This window comes from Dipodomys merriami, unplaced genomic scaffold (assembly GCF_024711535.1).
Source record: "Dipodomys merriami isolate MVZ:Mamm:240054 unplaced genomic scaffold, mDipMer1.0.p SCAF_19, whole genome shotgun sequence".
Taxonomy (NCBI): domain Eukaryota; kingdom Metazoa; phylum Chordata; class Mammalia; order Rodentia; family Heteromyidae; genus Dipodomys; species Dipodomys merriami.
The window spans coordinates 24218667-24228547 of record NW_027203270.1 but is presented as its reverse complement, the minus strand read 5'-3'; positions in this window follow the sequence as shown (position 1 = coordinate 24228547).

Below are 9881 nucleotides of genomic sequence, written 5' to 3'. Positions count from 1 at the left end.
CATACCATGTAAAGCTGTACGTTAGATTCCTAAGTACTACAACAGAAAATCTAGAAGTGGCATTGTGGCTCAAGTGGTAGTGCACTAGCCTTGAGCTGAAGAGCTGAAGGACAATGCTCAGGACCAGAGTTCAGGCCCCATGACCGACAAAAAAAAAAAAAAAAAAGAGGAACTTGGAGGCTTTGGAGATAGGAGTTGAGTTCAAATCCTTACAGTTCCATTTCTCATTTTGTGGTTGGGTAAATCTTTTCTCATGCCTGAGCCTTCATTTTCCCAACTGTAAACATGGAAATAGCACCCACCACTTAGAACTTATGTGAATGGCTAATGGTATTTAAGATATCTAATGCTTAAAACGTGCTCTGTAAATGTTCTTATAAGTATTAGTTTGTTCCTAAGAAGATTCAGTTGGAAGTGGATTAGGTGATTTCCAGAGTTCCAACTTTGCTTAAGAAATCTTTGTTTAGGGGTTGGGAAGGTGGCTCAGTGGTAGAGCGCTTGCCTTGCATGCATGAGGCCCTGGGTTCGATTCCTCAGCACCATGTAAGCAAAAAAGAAAAGCCGGAAGTGGCGCTGTGGCTCAAGTGGTAGAGTGTTAGCCTTAAGCTGAAGAGCTGAGGGACAACACCCAGGCCCAGAGTTTAAGCCCCATGACTGGACCCCCCCCCCAAAAAAAAAGTCTTTGTTTAGAGCCAGGTGAGATGATAGATACATTCATGTAATCTCGCACTTGGGTTAGGTAGGAGAATCAAGAATTCAAGGCCTGCTGGGTGTCAGTAGCTCAGACCAAAAACCCTACCTACTCAGAAGGCTGAGTTCTGAGGATCACAGTTGCAGATTGAAGGCAGGAAAGACCCTGAGACTTAATCAATTGATGATGACCAATAAAAGAAGAAAAAGTGATGGGTGCCAGTGACTCATGCTTATAATCCTAACAACTCAGGAGGCTGAGATCTGAGAATCAGTTCAAAGCCAGTGTAGGCAGGAAAATCCATGATACTCTCTATCTCCAATAAATTACCAAAAACGCTGGAAGCAGAGCTGTGGTTCAAGTGGTAGATCACCAGCCTTGAGCAAAAGAAGCACAGGTACAACACCCAGGCCCTGAGTTAAGCCCTAGTACTCACACACACAAAATTTAAGCTATCCTAGCCTAAGTAATAAGATCCTGTTTCCCTGTGAAAATAGAGGTGTGGCTCAATTGATAGAGCATCATCCTTGAGTGAAAAAGCCAATTGAGTACAAGATCCTGAGTTCAAGCTCCACTACTGAGTGGATATGGGGAGTCCTTTGAGGGTATTTTACCTTTTTTTTTTTTTTTTTTGACAGTCCTAGGTAGGGCTTGAACTCAGTGCCTGAGCTTCTTTTGCTCAAGGCTAGCACTCTTACCACTTGAGCCACAGCGCGACTTCCGGCTTTTTCTGTTTATGTGGTACTGAGGAATTGGACCCAGGGCTTCATGCATACTAGGCAAGCACTCTGCCACTAAGCTACATTCCCCGCCCTTTGAGGGTATTTCAAGTGAGGCTGATGTGAAGCACTCAGACAGAGATAGGGGGCTTAGATCTCTGCCCTTGGTTTTTCATGCATCTTTTCCCTACCTCTTTCTGAAGTCTCCAAAAAAATGTCTCTGGCATTTGAAAACCACTTGTTCTTTAGGGTAAAGACAGTTCCGCTAAGGTTAGTAACTTGTTCAGAGTCCTCCCATTCCTTGGGATGGCAGAGTTAGGAAAAGCCCCCTGCCTTGCCATTCATGGGTGTGTGTGCACATGCTTGCCTGCGCATGCCAATACCAGGGCTTAAACTCAGGGCCTAGGTGCTATCCCTGAGATTTTTTTTGGTCAAGCCTAGCACTCTACCATTTGAGCCACAGCTCTGTTTCCCACTTTTCTGATGTTCAACTGGAGATAAGATTCTCATGGACTTTCCTTGCCGGTCTATCTTTTTTTTGGGGGGGCAGTTATGGGGGCTTTAATTCAAGGCTTGGGTGCTGTTCCTGAATTTTTTTTTTTTTTTTTTTTTTTTTTTTTTGTTGGTCGTGGGGCTTGAACTCTGGGCCTGGGCGCTGGCCCTCAGCTCTTCAGCTCAAGGCGAGCGCTCTACCACTTGAGCTACAGCGCCACTTCCAGTTTTCTGGTGGTTTATTGGAGATAGGAGTCTGTCTCATGGTCTTTCCTGCCCGGGCTGGCTTTGAACCGCGATCCTCAGATCTCAGCCTCCTGAGTAGCTAGGATTACAGGCGTGAGCCACCAGCGCCCAGCTTTTTTTGTTTTTTTGTCGTAGGGGCTTGAACTCTAGGCTTGGGCATTGTCCCTGAATTCTTCAGCTCAAGGCTAGCGCTCTATCACTTGAGCCACAGTGCCACTTCCAGCCTTTTCTGTTTATGTGGTGCTGAGGAATAGAATCGAGAGCCTCATGCATGGGAGGCAAGCACTATACCACTGGACCACCTTCCCAGTCCCTGTCCCTGAATTTTTTTTTTTTTTTTTTTTTTTTTTTGCCGGCCATGAGGCCTGAACTCTGGGCCTGGGTGCTGTCCCCAAGGCTAGCGCTCTACCACTGGAGCCACAGTGCCATTTCCGGCTTTTTCTGTTTATGTGGTGCTGAGGAATCGAACCCAGGGCCTCATGCTTGCAAGGCATGCACTCTACCGCTGAGCTACCTTCCCAACCCCTGTCCCTGAATTTTTTAACTCAAGACTAGTGCTCTACCACTTTGAGCCACAGTGCCACTTTGAGTTTCCTAGTTGTTAATTGGAGATGGTCTCACGGACTTTCCTGCCTTAACTGGCTTTGAACTGAGATCTTCAGATCTTAGCCTCCTGAGTAGGATTACATATGTGAGTCTTTGGCTCCTGGCTCTGGTCTGTCTTTGAGCCTCAATTCTCAGATCTCTGCCCCCTGAGTAACTAGGATTACAGGTGTGAGTCAGTGTTGCCCAGCTTCACTCATGGGCCCTTATTGCACTGTGATTTTTTGCAAGTCTACACCCTATATACTGCTTACTTCCTTTTGCCAAGTGGATGGAACGTAAGACTGGTGAGAGAAGATGCCCCAGGATTGAAAGGACATTGAACTGTGCAAGAGCGTGGTAGAGAGTTCCCGTATGTGTCAAAACATAGGCAGTTTTGCAATATTTCCCTGGCTATGGATCTACGTATACCTCAACACCGCAGTGTCTGTTCACCTGCTGCTGCAAAATTTGTTTGCTGTTTAGAATCCAGCTGGTTTTCTACAAACAGCCTTGCCACAGAAATTTTTATTTTTATTTTTTTTTTGGGTCTGGTCGTGGGGCCTGAACTCTGGGCCTGGGCACTGTCCCTCAGCTCTTCAGCTCAAGGCTAGCGTTGTACCACTTGAGCCATAGCACCACTTCCGGCTTTTTTCTTTTTGCTTATGTGGTGCTGAGGAATCGAATCCAGGGCCTCTGGCATGCAAGGCAAGCCCTCTACCACTGACCCACCTTTCCAGCCCTATTTTTAATTTTTGTTAGTCGTGGGGCTTGAACTCTAGGCCTGGGTGCTGTCCCTCAACTCTTCAGCTCAAGACTAGTGCTCTACCACTTGAGCCACAGTACCACTTCTGGCCTTTTCTGTATATGGGGTGCTGAGGAATTGAACCCAGGGCCTCAGACATGTGAGGCAAGCACTACTGCTGAGCCACTATCCCAGCCCCATTGCCACAGGAATTAATACTGAACCTGCTGTTTCAGTCTGGGCAGCTCACTGATGGTTTCTGTTTTGTGTTTTAAAATTTTGGAAATTGCCTAACCACTTCAGTGTTAGTTCAGTGGCTCCAGCCTGTGAGCCTCTTCAGTATCCTGACTTTGTGCTGGACCTGGAACTTAAACTCCAGTCTTGGGCACTGTCCCTGAACTTTCGTTGTTGTTGGTTGTGGGGCTTGAACTCAGTTCCTAGACGCTGTTCTTGAACTCTTTTGCTCAAGTCTAGTGCTTTACCACTTTGAGCCATAGTTCCACTTCAGTTTTCTCGTGGTTAATTGGAGATAAGAGTGTCATGGGGCCGGACGCTGGTGGCTCATGCCTATAATCCTAGCTACTCAGGAGACGGAGATCTGAGGATTGCAATTCAAAGCCAGCCTGGGCAGGAAAGGCCATAAAACTCTTATCTCCAATAAGCCGCCAGAAAACCAGAAGTGGCACTGTGGCTCAACTAGTACAGTGCTACTTGAACTGAAGAAGCTGAGGGATAGTGCTCAGGCCGAGTTCAAGCCCCATGAACGACAAAAAAAGAGTCATAGGGACTTTTCAGCACAAGCTGGCTTCAAACCATCATCTTTAGCTCTTAGCCTCTTGAAGTAGCTAAGGATTACAGGAAGGTGTCACCAGTACCTAGCCCTGAGCTTTCTTTGTTCATAGCTAATACAGCCCCATTTTTCACTTTTTTGGTGCTTAATTGGAGAAAAGTCTCATGGAATGTTGGGTGTGCATGGCTCATTCCTATAATCCTAGCTACTCAGGAGGCTGAGATCTGAGGATCATGGTTTGAAGCCAATACAGGTGAGAAAGCCTATGAGACTCTTAACTCCAACTAGTCACCAAAAATCTCAGACTTTTCTGCCTGAGTTGTCTTTGAACCGTGATCCTCAGATCTCAGTTTCCTGAGTAGTTAGGATTATAGGCATGAGCTACTAGCACATAGCTTCTTGATATATTTGGAGTTAAGAATGCATCATGCATGTATCACCGGACGCCAGTGGTTCACCCCTAACATCCTAGATATTCAGGAGGCTGACATCTGTGGATTGAGGTTTGAAACCAACCAGGGCACAAAAGCCTATGAGACTTTTAATCTCCAATTAACAATCCCCCAAAAGCCGGAACTGGAGGTGTGGTTCAAATACTAGGGTGCTATCCTTGAACCAAAAAAATTAAAGCTCAAAAAAAAGTGTCAGGGACTGGGAAGGTGGCTCAGTGGTAGAGCGCTTGCCTTGCATGCCTGAGGCCCTGGGTTCGATTCTTCAGCACCACATAAGCAAAAAGAAAAAAGCCGGAAGTGGCACTGTGGCTCAAGTGGTAGAGTACTAGCCTTGAGCTGAAGAGCTGAGGGACAGTGCCCAGGCCTAGAGTTCAGGCCCCAAGACCGGACCCCCACCAAAAAAAGTGTCAGCTGGGCGCCGGTGGCTCATGTCTGTAGTCCTAGATACTCAGGAGGCTGAGATCTGAGGATCAGGGTTCAAAGCCAGCCCAAGTAGGAAAGTCCATGAGACTAATCTTCAATAAACCACTAGAAGACAAAGTGGCGTGGTGGCTCAAGAGGTTCAGCGCTCGCCTTGAGCTGAAGAGCACAGGGACAGCGCCCAGGCCCAGAGTTCAAGCCCAACAACCGACAAAGTGTCAAATTCTGTTCTCCTTAATACTAATAACGTATATAGGCTTTCTGGTTATACATAATCCTGTCCTGTCTGAGGGTACTGGTGAAAATGTAATGCTGGAGGCTCAAGTGCTAAAGGAATACTGGCAGAAGATTGTGTGGAAGCTGGTTGTATCATGGTATAATTTCCCATTGCTGGAGGCTTCTGATGCCAAGTCTTGTTATCTGTTATCTGTTATATGCTAGTACTGGGGCTTGAACTCAGGGCCTTAATCTCTCTACCCTTGAGCTATGCCTCCACTTGTGGGCTGTGTGTGTGTGTGTGTGTGTGTGTGTGTGTGTGTGTGTGTGTGTGTGTGTGTGTGTGTGTGTGTGTGTGTGTGTGTGTGTGTGTGTGTGTGTGTGTGTGTGTAAGAGTCTTCATGAACTGGGTTAGCTTCAAACAACCATCATCTGATTTCAGCCCCCTAAGTAGCTGAGATTACAAGTATGAGCCTGTTTCAATAAGAAGTGACTCACCTTAGCCATGAGAAGTGATTGATCTCAGCTGGGTGACGGTGGCTGTAATCCTGTAATCCTAGCTACTCTGGAGGCTGAGATCTGAGAATCATGGTTTTAAGCTAACCTGGGCAGAAAATTTTCTGTGAGGCTTACCTCCAATAAACTACTCAAAAAAAGCCAGAAGTGGCACTGTAGCTCAAGTGGTAGAGCATTTGCCTTGAGTAAAGAGCTCAAGGACAGCGCCCAGGCCCTGAGTTCAAGCCTTAGGACTAGCCCCCACCCCCCCAAAAATACCTTGTACTCCCTTTTGTTACTCTCTCATACCTAACTGTTTTTTGTTGTTTTTTTTTTTTTTGTCGGTCGTGGGCTTGAACTCTGGGCCTGAGCGCTGTCCTCAGCTCTTCAGCTCAAAGCGAGCGCTCTACCACTTGAGCTACAGCGCCACTTCCGGTTTTCTGGTGGTTTATTGGAGATAGGAGTTTCACGGTCTCTCCTGCCCGGGCTGGCTTTGAACCGCGATCCTCAGATCTCAGCCTCCTGAGTAGCTAGGATTACAGGCGTGAGCCACCAGCGCCCGGCATACCTAACTGTTGACATAAGACTGAAAGAGTTTCAAAAGTCATCAATATAATTACCGAATTTGTTTCCTGACCAAGATGAAAGTGATCCAGGGTGTTTTTGTTTGGTTTTTGAGTAACCATCTTCTCCCAGGCTGGCTTTCAACTTATGATATTCCTATCTCAGCCTCCTGAGTGTTTGGATTAAAGCATATGCCAACCATGCCTGGCTTTCTGATTTCTCTGGAGCAGGCATTTAGGATCAAATCTAGTTATAGTGTGTCCCCACCCCTCTTCTTGCCTTTTTTTTTTTTTTTTATTGTGAAAATACCATACAGAGGGGTTAAAATTTCTTCTTGCCTTTTTAAAATTTCTAGTTTTGTTGAAGTCTGAAGTGGAACTAACTTGCTTTTTGTACTGGCAGTGTAGAGCAAAGCTAAGGCATATATTCCTACTGACTTCTTGCCTAGCATCCACTACAGCTACAGTTCCAGCATTACTCCCATTCATTGGGAATAAGAGTCTCATGAATTTGCTTGGGCGAGCTTTGAACCTCAGTCTTCTGATCTCAGTAGCTTCTCTACCACTTAGTCACAGATCCAGTTCTGGTGTTTTGTTGTTGTTGTTAACTAGTTGGAGAGAAGAGTATCACTGACTTCTGCCCAGGCTGGCTTCAAACCATGATCCTCAGATCTCAGCTTCCTTAATAGCTAGGATTACAGACATAAGTCATTGTTGCCCAGCTTCTCATATATGGATCATCTCTATATTACTTAACAGATTGAACATTTAATGTTTTGTTTTGTTTGGTCATGAGGCTTGAATTCAGGGCCTGGGTGCTGTCCCTAAACTGTTTTTTGCTCAGGGCTAGTGCTATGCTGTTCCACTTTGAGTACACACAGCCCCACATCTGGTATTATGGTGGTTAAGTGGAGATAAGAATGCCACAGACGGGCTGGGAAGGTGGCTCAGTGGTAGAGCGCTTGCTTTGCATGCATGAGGCCCTGGGTTTAATTCCTCAGCACCACATAAGCAAAAAGAAAAAAGCCGGAAGTGGCGCTATGGTTCAAGTGGTAGAGCACTAGCCTTGAGCTGAAGAGCTGAGGGACAGCACCCAGGCCCAGAGTTCAGGCCCCAAGACCGGACCCCCCCCCCAAAAAAAAAAAAAAGAATCCCACAGACTTGGGGCTGGGAAGGTGGCTCAGTGGTAGAGTGCTTGCCTTGCATGCATGAGGTCCTGGGTTCGATTCCTCAGCACCACATAAGCAGAAAAATCTGGAAGTGGCACTGGGGCTCAAGTGGTAGTGTGCTAACCTTGAGCTGAAAAGCTGAAGGACAGCACCCAGGCCCAGAATTCAGGCCCCATGACCAAAAAATAAAATAATATAAATCCCACAGACTTAGCTGGGCACTGGTGGCTCACGTCGTAATCATAACTACTCAAAAGGCTGAGATCTGAGAATTGCATTATTCAAGGCCAGCCAGGGCAGGAAAGTCCATGAGACTCTTACCTTCAATTAAAACCGGAAGTGGGGCTCTGGCTTAAGTGGTAGAGCACTTGCCTTGAGCTGAAGAGATTAGGGACAGTGCCCATGCCTAAAGTTCAAGACCTGCAACCAACAGCAATAACAAAAAGAGTCCCACAGACTTTCCTGTCCAGGCAGGCTTTGAACTACGATCCACAGATCTCAGCCTCCTGTGTAGGATTACATGTGTGGGCCATCAGCACCCAGCTTAGATTGACTATTTCTGAAATCTTACACACCAAAGTCTATAACTGTGATCCCATGTAAAGACACACACAGTTTCACACCTGATCTCATATGATTGGTAGCAGTCAAAACAGGTGCACAAAAAAGTGTACAAAATTACCTTTAGGCCATGTGTATGAGATATGTGTGAAATAATAAATGAATGTCATGATTGGATGTGACCTGTCCCCAAGATATGTATATGAAATTTTCTATAGTCTGATAAAATCTTTAATCTTACATATCTGGTTTCAAGCATTTCAGATAAAGGAAATTCATCCTGTAATACCTAATTCAGTGTAATGTCTATGTAAATAGTTGTTATGCAGACTTTTTTTTTGTGGTCATGGGGCTTGAACTCTGAGCCTGGGTACTGTCCCTCAGTTCTTCAGTTCAAGGCTAGAGTTATACCATTTGAGCCACAGTGCCACTTCTGTTTTTCTGAGTAGTTAATTGGAAATAAGAGTCTCACAGAGTTTCTTGCCCGGGCTGGCTTTGAACCACAATCCTCAGATCTCAGCCTGCTGAGTATCTAGCATTACAGGTGTGAGTCACCTACACCCAGCCAGACATGTTTGGTTTTTTTTTTTTGTTTTTTTTTTTTTTTTTTTTTTTTTTGTCGGTCATGGGGCTTGAACTCCAGGCCTGGGCGCTGTCCCTCAGCTCTTCAGCTCAAGGTGAGTGCTCTACCACTTGAGCTACAGCGCCACTTCCGGTTTTCTGGTGGTTTATTGGAGATAGGAGTCTCATGGTCTCTCCTGCCCGGGCTGGCTTTGAACCGCGATCCTCAGATCTCAGCCTCCTGAGTAGCTAGGATTACAGGCGTGAGCCACCAGCGCCCGGCTTGGTTTTTTTTTTTTTTCCTCCTAAATATTTTTGATCTGTAGTTGATTGAGTCTACAGATGTGGAACCTGAGATGTTGAGGCCAGATTGTTGTGGGGTAAGAAGTTCTATCTAAAGCTGGGTGCTCGTGGCTCACACCTGTAATCCTAACTATTCAGGAGGCTGAGATCTGAAGATCATGGTTCAAAGCCATCCCACTTAGGAACATCCCAGAGACTATCTCTAACTAACCACCAGAAAAGCAGAAGTGGTGCTGTGGCTCAAGTGGTAGAACACTAGCCTTGAGCTGAAGAGCTGAGGGACAGCACCCAAGCCCAGAGTTCAAGCCCCATGACGGACAAAAATAAAAATGAAGTTTGGTCTAGAGGTTTAGTAAATAGACAAGGGACAGGTGGTAGGACTGTTGAGTACACTTGGAAGTGCTCAAGCATTTAGGATATAGCCAGCTACCCTGTCAAGTGAGTGGGTTGATTGCTTAGGAAATACGGGAGGGGGGCTGGGAAGGTGGCTCAGCGGTAGAGTGCATGCCTTGCAAGCATGAGGCTCTGGGTTCGATTCCTCAGCATCACATAAACAGAAAAAGCCAGAAGTGGCGCTGTGGCTCCAGTGGTAGGGAAAGCAGACCAGCTAGGTGTCTTAGGACTGTTTTAAGAAACATAGTTCCAGGTGTTTTGTTTTTGTTTTTCGTGTGTGTGTGTGTGTGTGTGTGTGTGTGTGTATGTGTGTGTGTGTGTGTGTGTGTGTGTGTGTGTGTGTGTGTGTGTGTGTGTGTGTGTGTGTGTGTGTGTGTGTGTGTGCCAGCCCTAGGGCTTGAACTCAGGGCCTGGGCTCTGTCCCTGAGCTGCTTTTGCCCAAGGCTAGAACTCTACCACTTTCTTTTCTTTTTCTTTTTTTGT